We start from the raw sequence: 11,642 nt of genomic DNA on the forward strand, positions 1-11,642 counted from the left end.
AAAAGGGAATGACTGAATTAATAAGTGAATTACTAAATGAGAAGGAATAAATGAACTAATCAATAAATGAAAACGCAAGATATTAATATTAAATGATTGCGTTAGTAAATGAAACAAGTTATTTCACTTTGCCCCATCCACTTTGCTCCGTATGAACTTGACTAGTTGTACAATTTATTTAAAAAACAAATAAGCTTAATGTTAACTAAATTAATACTGCACTGAATATTAGGAGGCCTCGATAATTTTTTAAAATGTTAGTAACAAGAACTTGATCATTTTATAGTAGCAAAAATAATTTTTGACTTACAACAAAATCTTACAATATGAGTATCAAATTTTTAAAATTGCCTGTATTATCATATGCTTTAATCTTCGGCGGTATTTTTTTCCTGACTGGAATAGAATACATATGGTACTATATACTTAAAATAATACCAGATAGGTGGAGCTAAAAGCAGAGTAAATATTTCACCATTTCACTTTGCCCCATGTTCCCCTACATATTTAAGAAACAGGCCTGTTGTTTTGTTTAATGTTTCAAATCGGAACGTATGATTTATATCTTTGTTACAAATTTGGAGCAGAATATTCAGAAATTGGTTTGTGAAAAACAGATGCCTAAAAAAAAGCATAGAAATATAACAGTTTTTGACTTTTTATTTTCTTTCCTTTCCCATGTTTTCCCAAGTTATTTAGATTGTTTTCAATTTTTGGAAATTTTATATGTGTTCTCCGCGAGAATCATTTTAATATGAGGTGCTTCCCTCCAGTAGAAAAAGGTTGGTAGGGCACTACTGCTGTACAGCAATATTTTTTAAATTTTCATGAATTTAATGTACTATCCGATTGTAAATTCTGTATCAATTCCTTCATAAGCCAGCCAAAAATGATGAAAATGCCAGGGTCGTGCCGGTATCGTATTTATAATACTTTTGTATACTTACTTTTGTATTTATAAATAAAAATATACGAGTCAAAAGCATGACAATAAGCCTTTTTGGAAGTAATTATTGATGATAATTCTTATTGTCGTTTCTGCATGTCTTCGATTGTAAATTCTTTGAATGTCAAATACTTATTTTGAGCTTATTCTTCCTAGTGTTAACTTTTTCCTCGTACACTTTTATTTTAACTAATTACTAATTATTTCTATTAATTTTTCATGTATTCGATTGAAAATGCCTACCGAGTGTTTTTCGGCCTTATGTCCCTATTCTAAATGCTTAATATAAGTGATGTTTTCTACGTGTAAATAATTTTTAGTACTTCTTTAAGGGAATACCCTTGAATGAATAACAATTCCCCCCCCCCCTCCTCATGCACATATCCTTTTTAAAAAAAACAGCAAAAGTTCCGTCGCAGTTTAAAATATTTCTCCAAAGAAATCGAAAAACATTAAATTACATTAACAGTTGCTTTAAAATTTAAAGTAATTCACCAACGCCATTCTCGCTAAGCGACCAAGCTACCGTAACCCAGCCAATGAGCGAGCAAAGCAAACTCCAATCAATTAACGATCCTATCTTTTTAACCAAAACATTTAAGCAAACGCCTCCCGCTCTACCCTGTGCCCCGAAGACAAAAAAAAAAAAAAAGTGATCTGATCATACTAACGAAAACGTTTAAACAAAAATCTCTCCCTCTCCCCTTTCCCCTGCAGAAAAAGAACGTACCGTATTTTTCGCGGCGGATAATCCGCAGGTCCTAAAATTGGCCTGAAAAAAATGATTTAAAAGCGTAAAGTAGTAATAACTTTTAAGGTGAAATCAAAGTTGATCCAAAGAATAATCTAAAAAAAAAAAAACCATTTGTTTTGGAAATCGTGATTATAGCCCTCTCTAATCACTTGAAGACTAAAAGTGGAGACAAAGGAGCAAACGGTCTAATCCCGTGCAAATGAAGGCTTTTCCCATTACTGTATGATTGTTCATTTTGCATAGCCTGAATCGCGTGAGAGGAATATTCAAGCTTTGTAAAATAAACAACCTACTGGCAGTGAAACGGTCTGTATTGGCGAATCCTGCTGTAAATTTTGAGGTTCATTACATGGGTGTTGAGGGAAGAAGAAAAAAGCTCCTGTTCTAATTGATTGAGAAAAGTGAAACAAACTTCCTCTTGAGCCAGAAAAAAAAAAGATCTTATTAACGACGTATGGTGGAAATGTGTGGGGGAATTTTTTAGCTCCCTTTAAGATGAAAGAGGGGAAATTTCTGCTTGAATATTTGAAAAGAAAAAAAACTGATTCGAAATTTTGAAAAAGAGCTCCCAGGTACAGGCTCCCGGGGTACTTTCGAATTTTGTACCAAATTTTAGGGCTGTAGGCGCTATGGTTGTTTGTGCTCGATGCGTCCTGGGTACCAAGCGCAAACAAACCAACAAAAAAGAAACAAATATCGTCCGTTTTCTACATGTAGATTTATTTTTATGCTTTTGGCGGAAAATGCTAAGGGGCCATTCATTAATTACGTAAGGATAGTTTTGGCAATTAAGACCCCCCCCTCCCCCATGTACGGGCACGTAAGATTTTTCAAACCCCTCCCCCCTATTTTTACGTAAGATTCCATTTAGTTTTTCAAAATAATAAAATAGCGAGTCTTACGTCGCTGGAATCGTTATTAATTTCCCTAACATCAAATTAAACCTTTTTGTGTAAAGAAATATTTATTCAAAAGTTGAAATCCAGAATGAATGTTTTTTGGACTTTTTTTTTTGTATATGATGCGGTACTAATTAAAAATAAAGCATGCCATACAAAGTGCGATTATTTTATTATATTTTACACCATTTATTCTTTGTGAAACAAATAAAAAACAGCTCATCCGAATACGTTTTTTACTTTCCAGATGCAAATAAAATAAGGATCCCTGCTAACCCATTGACCGCGAGTTTTCTGAAGTAAAATATCGACTTGGCAAACATTATGTAAGAAGAGGATTCATCTCCCCCCCCCCCCTGAAAGTAAGGGTATGTAGAGATTTTTCCACCCCCTCCCTTCCCCTCGGGAACCTCACGTAATTAATGAATGGTCCCTAACGGAGGATTTTTTCCACTTTAATATGAATGCGTTCTATCGAATATACTTATGAGGTAACATTTTTTCCGTGTGTAAATGTTTACTGACAAATTATTTTCTTTCTTTTTTTTTTTTTCCATATCTTTTATTTCAATATTCATTATCGTCTACTTTTCTTGCAAATGCTTATTGGGTTTTTATTTTCATTTAATTCCTTATTTTCAATACGTCGCATTGAAAATGCTTTTTTTTTTACATGTATTTTTGTTTCTTCATACTTCATTAATTCTGTTGTTGCTGTTGCTGTCGTGTGCCAGCTAGGCTTGATTCAAACATTTCTTTTCTTTTCTTTTTTTAGCCTACTTTCCCAGTAAAAGTCAGAGAAAGAAGAAAAAAGCATGAAAGAAGGCTTAATGCAGCTTAAAAATATCCCAAAAAACAAAAACAAAAAAGTCAAAAATGAATAAAATAATTAGATAAATATTGAAAAATTAAAAATTGGAAAGTAGAGTATTGAGATGGGGAAAAATGTCTGTCAGTCTGTCCCCCCTACTAACTTTTGAATGAGTAGTCCGATTCGAACAATTTTTTTTTTTTTTTTTTTGTTAGAAAGATCTCAGCGAGGACATCTCATTCCCGTAATCCATTTTTTGATTTGAACATTTTTCCGTTCTATTTTGAACACTTCAAAAAAACTTAACATTAGCGCCTACGGGGAAATTCAAAGCAAAAATAAATATTGAACTTAGAGGCGAAGTGGCTCCAAACAAACTTTGTATGGAAAAGCTTTTGATGAAAAACATGTATCGAAAATATCTTTTTGATTTGAACAAGTTTTCGTTTAATTTTGAACAGTTCAAATCTCTTAACATTAGCGCCTAAGGGGAAACTGAAAGTCAATATAGATTCCGAACTTAAAGGCAGATTTACTTCAAACAAACTTTGTTGGAAACAGCTTTTGATGACCTACTCTCAACTCCAACTCTGATAATTTTGGGGCTCCTGACTCCGACTCCTGTGCCCGAAAATTACTCGAACTCCGACTCCCCGACTTTGAATCTGACTTCGTAGCTTTGCAGAAATTTATGCACGGAGGAAAAATGACTGACTCCGACTCTTGGAAATTCGACTCCAACTCCTATATCAAATAACAAGTCCGACTCCGACTCTGCAAATATTTGCAGACTTGTGGACTTTTTGGGGAAATGACCATAGACTAATAATAAGAATAGACCGAGCTATGGCAACCCTTTTGCTGCTCATAAACCAAACCCATGTGGATATCCTAGCAACAACGGGCGTTTATCATAACAGGCGATCAACGCCCGCGAGAAATAAAATAAATAGAATTGATGGAACACGGAAGAATGATCTTTTATGTAGTCCGATTTGTAAATTTGTTATTCTAAGTTGCAAATATTTTGTTAATATAGTGAGTTTTTCGTTTAGATAGCACTGTGCGTTTTCTTTATTCAATTTCAATAAGTCTCTAAGCAATTAAAGATGCAAGCGCCCAAAAAGAATTGGCAAACGGTAAGATTTTTTACCTACAATTTCAATTTCAGATGCCGATTAGTACATTTTTGCGTTAACGCAAAACGTTTATGCCATTACGTTTACGCCAACACTGACGTAGCAGTTCCGAATGAAATAAAAGTTACTGAAAACTGTGATCAAAAAATAATTACTAATGTCAAAATAATGCATAACTGAAAGAAAAACAGTTCAATCTCTGCACCTGGAAAAAAATTATAATGAAAAGACATTACGTCTTAAAATATATGTCGGATGTCAAACTATAGATAATGTTGCCATCTAGCAACCATGCTGCCAAAGTTTTCGCCAAGCCTTCCAAGTCACATGATGTATCCATGAACCAATTTTTTCATCAGCAAGTCTGGGAAAGCTCGGTCTACTCTTATTCGGAACTCCAGCGCTGGAATACGCTACCTTGCGGTGATTTACAAAACTGCAAATGAAACTAAAACATTGCCACGTTGCGTTCCACGTGTGTCTGTTGACGTAAACACAGGCAGTTTGTTCTGAGTATTTATTAACGCAATCGATGTGTCTTAGTTTGCTTTCAGATACAGAAATTAATTCGTCCCTTAGTAGTATTCTCGAACTTCTCAAAATAATGTTAGTTTTCATTATTTCCTTCATAATTGGTGAAAGCGAAAATTCTGGATTAACAAACTTGGATAACTATACAAGGTAAAAAATTTTATTGTTTTGTATGAATTTGTAAGAATATGGGGGTTTTTTTAATCTTAAATTAATTAAACTTACCATATTTTACAGCAGCATTTAGTTGGAATGGACAGTATGCAAACTATTTTCTTGAATATATTATCGTAGAACAAAATGAATAACCGAGAAAGAATTTACTTTATTCCTTTTATTCTCAGCTGAATGGTTTCGCCAAATTTGTTTAGGGTTTAGTATTGTGCGAGCAAAGTAACCTTGGCGAGATTTCGCGTTTTTAGTTAAACCATTTTTAATATTTATCATGAGTGGAATAAAATGGTAGTAAGATTACAGAATTCGATAAATGAAAAGAAATAATGGTCAATCAACTGAAAAGAAAACTACCACCATATATCCGTGAGAATTTTGTTGATGATTTGCATAACATGACACAATTAAATCGTAACTCAAAAATTAGAAAAATCGAAACAGAAAATTTTTAAATTAACCGATTCGGGAATTCGAGAGAAATACATCAGCTACAAATGGAAAACAATAAGCGCTAGCCAAGCAAGGCAAAAAAATATCATCTTCTTTCGATAACAATTTGTAATGTCATATTGAATTTTCTAGCATTAATTGTCATTCTTGTCAGGCCACAATTATTATTTAGTTTTATCAAGAATTGATAAATATCGAATTCAACATCGTGGAAATAGCTGCTTAGAACTACGAACTACGTAGTTTGCATTAATCTTTGACATTTAGTAATGCTTCTTGAATTCTCATTTCTTTCTACGTGGGCCAGAATATCCACAAGACTTTGAAAATTAATTTAAAAAGAATAAAGCGAAAAAATCATACGTACGAACAAAAATCATAACACTTTTACCATTTTCTTCGTTACCATGTGCGTTTGTTTTAGTTTTTAAGTCCGCCATTAGACAGTGACTTCAGTGCCCCCTATAGTTCGTTGGAGTTGCGAATTATTAGTGTATTGAAATGACCGATTCCAACTCCGAGTCTTTGAATTTAAAACTTTCGGCTCTCGAAATTCTTTTCTCCCAAAATCAGATGGACTCCGACTCTGACTCCGCAGCCATGGTTTTTACTGTGAAATAATTGTTTTTAATATTTTTTGATTTTATTTTCAAGCTAAAGTTTTAATTTATGTATTCAGTTTTGGGCGGAGAAATTCGGAGTTTACATGTTTCTATATAAAAGTATGCGCAGACGATTTTTTTTTCGACAATGAAAATTATTTCTTTAAGTTGACATTTTATTGTTTTTCTTTATTTTTGAAAGTACATTAATTCATTCTTAAAAAAATTTTCGGCAACAAGGGAAAAACAAACGATTTTTTTTTTTTTTTTTTTTTTTGATATGATGTATTTATTTTAATGAGCTTTTAATTTGAATTCTTTTTCCCCCCCTTTTTGAAAGCGGTTGAAAATTGTTTTTTTTGATGGAAAAAATGTATTTAGCTGCTTTGTTTAAAAGGATTTTTTACGTATCTAATTCTTTAGATGAGCGAGGCATACTTTATTTCTCGAAATCAGCTTTAAATATTAAAAAAATATGTTTGAAATAATTTACGATTTTAGCAAATTTTGAGAATACTGATCAGATACTAGAAAGTCGATGTTGGAATATGGGAAAGTAGGCTCGTTTAGTTCTAGACAGAACTTCTTGTTTTGTACAAGTGATAGTGAAAATTTTCTCCATATCACTTGTACTCCATGTCACTGTTCTAATGTACAGTGGCTTCCAAAAGTGTTCGTACACCTTGAAATTTTGTAGTAAAACCAAAATAACGCAAATCTGAATTTGAATATGAAGTCCAATTTTTTTTTCACACCATACCTATGCCATTCTGAATAAAACCCAGTAGTTTTTTTCGAAATATTGCCAGATTTTATTTTTGAAATTTGTCAAAAAACGAAGACACGGAGAAAAGATACGCCACAAAAGTCATCGTACACTGAAATATTTTCGAATAAATTCATAATTAAAATTATCCTACGTGGTTTTTTTTTATTATTTGTGCATTGTAATGATACTATTAAGTCATTTGCCTTTAATTTTTTGTGTATTTATCCCCTAATATGCTGCTTATTATTTTTAAATGGCTGGTATTCGTAAAAAACAACAAACACGATTCGAAATTTGATTTGTTTTTCCTCATAGCCATAAATTGGTTTGAAAGGTCTCTAAATTAGGTAATTTATACCATTCTATAGTGAAGCGCTTGACAAAATGCTTTAAAGACAAGAATCGGATCGGAAACAAGGTAAGAAAAGGTCAACTGGCAATGTTAACAATGCGTGATCTGAGGTTTACAGTTAAAAAAATTATGAAAAATACACATTTGAGTGCTGAAAAAGTTTCTGCAGACTTGAATGAAACATTTTACATTTAATTTTCACCTAAAATTGTTCTCCAAGTTCTCTGATCAACTGGATTAAATGGAACCTCTTCCCGCAGAAATTTTCTTGTTCGTGCGAAAAACAGTAAGCTTACGCTTTCCGTCGTAATATCAATGATAAATAAGCTCAAAACGTTTCGGAACAACGTCTTACTTATAGATGAAAATATATTCAACATTTTGGGTTAAATTGTTGTACAATTGTAAATAGAAGAAAAAATGAAGACTTTAATCTTAAGAACTTAGTTGGATCAGTTAATCAGGACGGTGAAGGTGTTCTAGTGTGAGGGTGCATTACAGCATCAGGCCTTGGAAATTTAGAATTTTTTGATGAAATAATGAATCATGCTGTTCCTTTAAATATTTTTTAAAACAATTTTAAACTATTAGCCCAAAATTTGGTAATCGGAAACAACTTTGTTTTTTTTTATCAAGATAACGATAAGAAGCACACGTTTGTGTTTGGTGCCTCAAAAATTGTCCTTAAGCTTAAAAATATCTCCTCAATCGCCAGATTTAAACTTAATGGAACATATTTGTAGATATCTGGTAGCTAGATTACGAAAATACACCATTGAATCGAAAAGCGAACTAGAAATAGTAAGACTTGAAGAACGGCGGAACACTTACTCAGAAATTGCACAAAAAAAGAAAAAAAAAACAATGAAATCTATTTTCAGACGTTTAAAAGCTGTTGTTGATACTGCATGATATTCTACTAAATAATAACTTTGCAAAAAGTTAGATTATTTACTAATTTTTTGACATTTTTTCAAAGTATACGAAGACTTTTGTGACATAAAATTTCCGGCAATGTTTGGTTTTTGATTTTTTAAAAATTACGTTTTAATGTTTTATTAAAAATTTTCATGTAGTTTTGTTAAAAATAGATCATAGATCTTATAATAAAATACCTACTCCGAAATATTAATTCTAACCAATGGATAATGGCCTATTTCATTGAAAGTCGTAGGTGTACGAACACTTTTGGGAGCCACTGTATATCTAATAGTGTTTTTTATGCATTCATTAAGTTATTTTTATTTACTAATTTTTATCTTTCTTATTATTTGTTCGTTTTTGCTTTTTAAATTTTCAACTTTGATATCAATGTAGGTGTTGATCTATCCCTCTTGTTATCTAATTACTCAATAGCGCTATTAAAACAATAGCTCTTAATGCGCAGTTTAAGTGGTGCCATCTTTTAACTAACTGGATAACTGGAACAGTAGAGCACCTAATACCCTAATATCTTCATTATTTTTGCTTTTGTTTCATTTCTTTATTTATTCTTTTGTGTGTGTGTGTTTTCTATAAAGGAATGCTTATTGCATTTCTAGCCCAAGGATTTTGATATAATTTATTGCTATGTATTCTCCCCTATCCCTACTGTTGTAAAAGAACACTGCCGTTTTTTCATCTTAAACGATTACTGAGGTATATTTTCCTTGTGTGAATAAATGATCGACCTCCTCCCCCGCGCGCATTTTCGTTCACCTATTGTTGCTTTGACCAATAAATAGTGAATAGCTGATGAATTATTTTTTACATATCGTTTACGAAATGCTTAATTGAGTCTCCTTTTTTTTTTTTTTCTTTTCGTGTCTTCTATAGTAAATTATTATTGTCTTTTTCTTTTACATACGCTACATTGTAAAAATTTTATTTGAAGTTTCTATTTTATTTATTTTTATTTATTTATATTTTTCATTTATGCCTTTCTGCCCTGTATCTAAAATATGATTGAATCTTCCTTTACCTTCCAGTCCAATTGAAGATGAAAAAATACTGTAAAAGCACTTATTTTTGTGATGCTTTAATTTTCACAAACCCGTCGTCATCGTGAAAATTTAAGCCTCACGACACATTTTTTATGCATAAAACTTGCTTTATATTAAAAATTCGTAAAATTTTTATCTCGCGAAATGATCGATATCTTCATTTGCGCGAAAATGATTGCTTTTATAGTAACTATGTTTGTCTCAAGAGATTATTTATTTTAAGGTGCAAAATGTAGTGTCATTTCGATCATGTACTGTTTTTGTTTTCTTGTACAAAATCTTTAGTTTTACAATATACTGTATGACATAATAAATATACTACTGTTATTTCTTATTGTGATAAAACTTAGTCTGACGAGTACTTTTTAAATTAGAGCGTTTTGAAATCGGGACTTCAACTATGATCACCTTGTGCATTAATAAGGCCTGAATGCCTGAGAGGTCGGGAGTTCTTGCTCTGGCAGCTGCTTAAGCGTATTAAAGAGGTTAGATGTGGCTGGTTCGACTCACACTTTCTTTCCAAGTGTAATTATTCCCCTATCTTGTTAGCAAAAAGAACGTGCTGCTAACAGTCCTCTTAAGTTTGTGAATCTGGTTACTTTTACAATTAATAGAACAGTACAGCAAAAAAAAAATGCATCAGTGCGAATCATTTTTACGAGAATTTTTTTTAAAAAATTGAGTGAAACATACAAAGTGCACTGTCAAAGAAAATGTTTTACATTGTTTTGATATTATAACGTATCTGTAGAACATCGCTTAATATAGACGACAACATGGGGTTCGTTCGGAAACAGGGAACGGTTGCACTGGTGCCACCGCAAGTCTTCCGAATCGGCGAACAGTTGGTTCCTTGACGTCACCTTCCAGCGTTCGGGAATGCTTCTCTCACCACAGTCTCGATGTGTTTAGCAAGATCACATGATATTTTTTGACCAATCCGGTCTTGTTTCAAGGCAATGTCGTCTACTGCTGAACTAGAACTAACCGTGCTGTAACTTCGAGTGTTCGGAAACAAAGCTGTTCTACCGAGCTCACCAGAAAAATACCAGTGACGTCATAACCGCCACATGGTCTAGCAGATGAACTGTTTCCGAACGCAGTCATGAAAATATACTTAGTGGTCCAAAAATGGGCCAACTCCCCCCCCCCCCCCCGTTATTCCAACATTGTGTTAGTTGTGGTCGACTGTTTGTTATACACAGTGACCTTGGAGGCTTGAGAGTCATAAATATCGGTAGAATACCATCCACGTCGTAACACAGCTGAATTCTTGGCCATGTTCTCGCAGATCTTTTGCGCAGAAATCTGCTGTGCTAGGACGTGGATGGTGTTCTACCGATTTTTATGACTTTCAAGCTTTGAAAGTGAATAACAAACAGTCAACCGTAACTAACACAATACCAAAAATTACTCAGAGTTACGCCCACTTTCGGACCACTCTGGTAGACAATTTTATTGATGACGTTACGGATTGCCAGACGGAAGAACAATCTTCCAACACTCTGTTGCTATGAGCGTTGCTAAGGGAGATTTAACGTAGGTTTTCCGTCGACGAACCTTCTTGTCTGTTTGGAGACTTATCACGAAAAAGTGCAATTAAAATGCTAAATATTGCGAAGATTTTCAAAAAGGAAATGTTTTTCATTAAACAAGATGCTATGGAAGCAAACCATGTTTCTTCCACAAGCTACGACAATAAGCGTCGTATCGGGGTGTGTGTCATTCAGCATGAAGGACAAACATAGGCTGAGGTAAGTAAAGCTTATTTATTTTGTTAATATTGGAACCTGTATTATATGCAAATGCACATGGACATATGCAATTATATATGTTTTAAACTTTTTTGACGTTAATGCAGGGGTGCCCACATAAGGGAGGGGGGCGCGGACTGCGCCATTGAAATTTTTAGGGGGTTGTTTTGAGAGGTATTTTTTCTTTTTTAAGGGGGGTCTTCTCGATATATAGAGGGAAGCCCTTACTCTTTAGAGGGGGAGGCACCCTGTTAATCAATATAAGTGAGTAAAAAGATATTTTTTAAATCAATGCATATATGTTACTGAGGTTTTCACTTGCTTCTAGGACTGGGCGATATCAGAATTTTAATACCGCGATATATCGCTCTCCAAATATCAATATTTTCGATATATCGATATATTCTTGGGGGGAGGGGTGCAAAGGATCGAAAAACAACAAAAAACATTACCAAATATAATATTATTTCTCTAATTCA

This window comes from Uloborus diversus, chromosome 9 (genome assembly GCF_026930045.1).
Source record: "Uloborus diversus isolate 005 chromosome 9, Udiv.v.3.1, whole genome shotgun sequence".
Taxonomy (NCBI): domain Eukaryota; kingdom Metazoa; phylum Arthropoda; class Arachnida; order Araneae; family Uloboridae; genus Uloborus; species Uloborus diversus.